Source organism: Neovison vison, chromosome 13 (genome assembly GCF_020171115.1).
Source record: "Neovison vison isolate M4711 chromosome 13, ASM_NN_V1, whole genome shotgun sequence".
Lineage (NCBI taxonomy): Eukaryota > Metazoa > Chordata > Mammalia > Carnivora > Mustelidae > Neogale > Neogale vison.
The window spans coordinates 129,845,704-129,851,043 of record NC_058103.1 but is presented as its reverse complement, the minus strand read 5'-3'; the positions used below and the strand labels follow the sequence as shown (position 1 = coordinate 129,851,043).

The 5,340-nt window shown below is 43.5% G+C and overlaps 1 long non-coding RNA gene across 1 annotated transcript; it reads left to right on the top strand.

Moving 5' to 3' along the window:
• The first annotated feature begins 259 nt into the window (after positions 1 to 259).
• Positions 260 to 1,614, top strand: LOC122893754. The gene is made up of 3 exons (XR_006381678.1): positions 260 to 345; positions 570 to 629; positions 1,581 to 1,614. It is a non-coding gene; the product is annotated as an uncharacterized LOC122893754 (long non-coding RNA).
• Positions 1,615 to 5,340: the final 3,726 nt, after the last annotated feature.

The following is a 5,340-nucleotide window of genomic DNA, read 5'->3' as shown; positions in this document are numbered from 1 at the left end:
CCCGATGCGGGACTCGATCCCAAGACCTGAGATCATGACCTGAGTCGAAGGCAGAGGCTCAACCCACTGAGCCACCCAGGCGCCCATGTCTTGGGTTTCTAATGCTGCTACAACGTGCTTTCTTCAGGCACAATGGGAATGCTAGGAAGTTAGTGACACCCAAGTGTCAGAGAATGTACTCTGGTGCTAATATATTGGGATTATTCAATGTTGCTGTTTTTGCTAATTATCTTAAAATTCGTTTTTCTCCTTTCAGTTACTTTAGACCAAATCAAGATGAAGATTAATGACCTTAAAAACGAAAACAGGGATCTTCAAAAAAACATAGCCAGTTGGGAGGAGAAGGTATGTGTGCCCTTTCAAATATTTTCTTGTGATTTCATTTTGGTTACTTACCCTCTGGTAGTTCATGCTATCGATCTATATCATGCAACTCAGAAATGGTCCTTGAGTAAGGGAAGCTTCACAAATGTAGAGCACTGCCTCTCTCTTTCTGAAAGGAGTCACAAATATAGGTTTCTCTAACATGCTATTTTGGACTTCTGATTCCTTTTTAATATTTTTTATAGACCATGGAAGCAAAGAAGCAAGCAGAAACGAAGAGAGAACATTAGAGTTCCCTTGCTGAAGTATGTAAATTAAAATTAAGACTCCTTTCTTGCCTGAATTGTGTTCTAACAGCAGAAATAAAAGTAATGAAATATTGTTATTATTATTAAAATGAATATTATTTCAAAGATTGATTTGAGAGAAGGAAAGAGTGAGGGGAGGGGTTCTGAAGGAGACAGAGAGAGAATGCCAAGCAGACACCGTGCCGAGTGTTTTGCCTGATGCAGGGATCAATCCCATGACCCTGAGATCAGGACTTGAGGCAAACGAAAGCAGGAGTCAAACACTCCACAGACTGGGCCACCCAGGTGCAACCCAGGTGCCCCAAGGAATGAATCATTGTTACTCATTCAATATGTTTTCTTGAAGGAGAACATCAAAAAGGTGGAAGAGATTAATGAAAATTTGAAGGACTCCCTTCATTGTAAACAGGCTCTCTTACAAGCTCAGAGAGAAAAGAATATCAAGAATGTGGATATGGGAAAAGTTAGATGTTAGTTGTACTATAATGTGGCTTGGGAGGGTTTTGGTTCATTGGTTGAGGTGAGTGCAGTGTACTCGTGTACTGTTTACGCAGTAGAGCGTGGGCATCTGGGAACTGCAACTCCTACTGAACCGTGAGCTGTGATTTTACTTAGGACCACCCCGATGAGGTCTGCAATTTCAAGGCCTAGGAAGTATGGTTTATTTCACAGCTGGGTAATCATCACATCATTCAGCGCTGCCCTCCAAGTTATGTAGAAAATCCCACAAAATACGTGAGCAGTGAAGGATGACAGCAAGCCCAATTTGTATTGTAGAACATTATTTATCTCTGTTCCTCTAAGAAAGCCATTTGTGCGTTTTTTGACATGAACTAGTTTCTTTACTTTCCCCTTATTATATTTATGCCTCAAGGACTTTCTTTGTTGCCATCCTTGATCCTGTCCTGTTAGGTGCCCTCATATGTCTTTTCTCAAATCTGTCTTAAGGCCAAGATGCACTGGCGGATCAAGAGTTCAGAGCCTTGACATCAGAAAACCAAGAACTGAAAGGTACCTTGTTTTGGGGGATGAAATCTCCATATTGTGGCAATGAGTTTGCATCGGGCAGGGAGAGAATGCCTTCCTGCCTTCACGGCCTTGCCCTTCTCCTTTCCCCATCGAAACCAAGATCTCATGTCCTGGCACAAACACAGAAAAGCAAACTCATCCTTTACAGAAAGGAAAACATTCCTGGAAGACCAGGGTGATGACCTGAGTTCTCAGAAAACAGCTAAAGAAGCAGAATTAAACCTGCTAAAGAAGAAATTGGATATGGTGGTGGAGTTCTCTCAAAACCAAAAACTGACTGCAAAAGAGTAAGCTATTGCTCTGTTGTCATAGATACTGTTGTATGAATTTTCATGGCAGCAAGTATTTGGATCTTCTGGAATTGGATCTTTGCGTACTTTTCCCTAAAACATTCTGTAGAATTGTGCCTGCCCTTCCTATCTTGATTTGTGTAACTTGCATTTTCCTTTCTGTTCTAACGACTTGCCACATGTTATTGTGTGATTCATTGGGGAAGAAGGGGGAAGGTAACAGCATTAATCACTTTGATACCTGGATCCCCTCTGGGTCAGTCTTCATTGTCCTTTCATTTTCACTCTCATCAAGTGCTCTCACCACTCCTGCATTAGGTCCATTTCTTGTTCAGTATGAGACTTGGGTCCAGAATATGGAGAGAAAAATGGAATTCTCTTCCTGCAGAAACAGGGAAAGTTTCTTTGTGGAAAGTGCCCTGGGGCTCCAGCAATACTGGGTCCCTTCATCTGGTGTACAATTGAGATCATTCGCTGTAGCCCAATCCCTTAGAAGGCCAGGGTATTTCCTGTCCACCTGATTTTCTTTTTCTTTTCTTTCTTTCTTTCTTTTTTTTAAAGAGATTTTATTGATCTGATAGAGAGAGACACCGCAAGAGGGAAAACACAAGCAGGGAAAGTGTTAGAGGGAGAAGCAGGCTTCCTGCCGAGCAGGGAGTCCAGTGTGGGGCTCTATTGCAGGACCCTGGGATCATGACCTGAACCAAAATCTTTTAAGTAGATAATGACTGAGCCATCCTGGTGCCCCTCCACATGATTTTCTAGCTGTACGTTTCTTGGATCCCAAACAAAGCCTGCAGTTTCAATAAGTCTCATCTTTGATGACTGGACAAGAGCTTCGCTTGTTGCATTCCAACATGTCCCCAAAAGGTTGCTTGTTCATTTATTTTTATTCACTCACCTGTTCTAGAATTCACTGATGTGTCCTCGGGAAATTGGCTCCCATTGCCAGGCTGGCTTTCTCCTAGGCTTCCTTCTTCTCCATATAGTTCTCATGTTTCTTCATGTACTCTTTAGAAATTGGGTGCATTCACTCACAAGTTTACTCTCTTGTCCAGTGTTTCCTTTTATTTCTCAGGAGGAGATCAGGATGTTGGAGCCCCCCATTCATGTGGAAAAGGAGATCTGTTCCCTGTCTACCCTGGAGACTCAGCTTTGTGTTATTGCTTCCCACATCGGGGGTGGGGGCCGCTCTCTCTCACCGGCACTTGGGTTCTGTTCATTGGTAAGTTCTTCTTGGGGCGGGTCCAGTGTCCTGACCACCTTTCTCTCTTCAACACCATATCCCTGAACCACACACTGACTGCCGCTCCATAAGACTTTTGCTGAAGTATAGTTGAGAGACCAGAAGCAAATGCTCCTGTCCTTCTCTTTCTAGAGCTTTTGTCTGTCCCTACGTCTTTCTGCATGAGATTCTTGACAAGGGTCCTGTTGAAACCTTGTGAATGAACACCATGAACAAAAGAGTTGAGGGAAGCCCAGCAGAACAACCACTCTAACCATCGCTGTTTCCTGCCTTCACCATCCATGAAGTTGTTCTTGTTCAAGAAGGTTGACTTGGGGCGCCTGGGTGGCTTGGTAGGTTAGAGCCTCTGCTTTAGGCTGAGTTCAGGGTCCTCCTGGGATGGAGCCCTGCACTGGGCTCTCTGCTCAGTGGGCAGCCCGCTTCCGCCCTCTCTCTCTCTGCCTGCCTCTCTGCGTACTTGAAATCCCTCTCTCTGTCAAATAAATAAATAAAATCTTTTTTTTAAAGGTAGACTCAATGGAGTTGACAGTTTTCCATCTGAAGTCTGTTCCCCTGAAATAACACCCTGAGTATGTGACAGTTCACATGGATTATTTGAGGACATATTTTCGGCACTAAGATTGGCCTTTTCTTACACCAGGATCTTTCACGAGGGGGCAGGGGTTGTACTTCTAAAGCCTAGAGATGTGTGGGAGTGAGTTTCTATGCCAGTGAAGCCATATTCTAGAAGGTTCCTTTGGGCTGACTGTGTGGGGCACAGCCTTGGTCTGAGGATGAGGGCTCCCCACGGAGGTGTGAGACTAATGATGGGCCCCTGCTTCATCCTAATGAGTGTAGCTCGTCAGGCTTGGCTTTTCACTTTTAATTGAAATGAGCCTTCACCATCTCAAACCAAAGACGTATTCCCAGAGGGCACAGAGTGCAATGTTCTTTGGTGACATGGTGAATGAATTAAAGTAGAGAAGTATAAAGACAGCCCCGATTGCAGGGAGCTTGGCCAGCAGCCAGAGTTCGAGGTTTCTTCAACCCTAAATGGGGCCTTCATTCATTTCCCTGTTGTGTTGTCAGTCTGTGCGTTTAGCGGGGACATTCCAACATAAGCTATCAAGTGTGCTGGGAGAATAAATGGCAGAGTATATACCTCTCCCATCTTAGGAAGCTAGAAGAGACACTGTATGAATTGAATGCAACTAAGAATGAGCTGTTAACTGCGGATAAATATCTGAAAGTAACTGAAGAAGAAATGGAGAAGTACAGGTAAGTTCAGACACTACATACTATTGGCTCCTGAAAAGTTTCCTTTCGATTTTTTTTTAAATTTTTACATTTTCTAATAAACCTATAATGTATTATGAGCCCCAGGGGTACAGGTCTGTGATTCGCCAGGCTTACACACTTTACATCACTCACCATAGCACATACCCTCCCCAGTGTCCATAACCCCACCATCCTCTCCCTACACCCCTCTCCCCAGCATCCCTCAGTTTGTTTGGTGACATCTTGTTTCATTTATTCTTTTCCTACCCCACAATCCCCCACGTTGCATCTCCACTTCCTCATATCAGGGAGATCACATGATAGTTGTCTTTCTCCAATTGACTTATTTCGATAAGGATGATTCCCTCTAGTTCCATACTCGTCGTCGTAAATGGCAAGATATATTTCTTTGGATGGCTTCATAGTATTCCACTGTATGTATATACCACATATTCTTTATCCACTCATTTGTTGATGGCCATCAAAGTTCTTTCCATAGTTTGGCTATTGTAGATAGACATTGCTGCTATAAACATTCGGGTGCATGTGCCCCTTCAGATCACTATGTTTGTATCATTAGGGTAAATAGCCAGTAGTGCAATTGCTGGGTCATAGGGTAGCTCTATTTTCAGCTTTTTGAGGAACCACCATGCTGTTTTCCAGAGTGGTTGCACCAGCTTGCATTCCCCCCAAAAGCGTAAGGGTGTTCCATTTTCTATGCATCCATGCCAGCATCTGTCATTTCCTGACTTAATTTTAGCCATTCTGACTAGTGTGAGGTGGTATCTCATTGTGGTTTTGATTTGTATTTTCCTTTTGCCAAGTGAGTGGAGCACTTTTTTGTGTGTCTGTTGGCCATTTGGATGTCTTTGCAGAAATGTCTGTT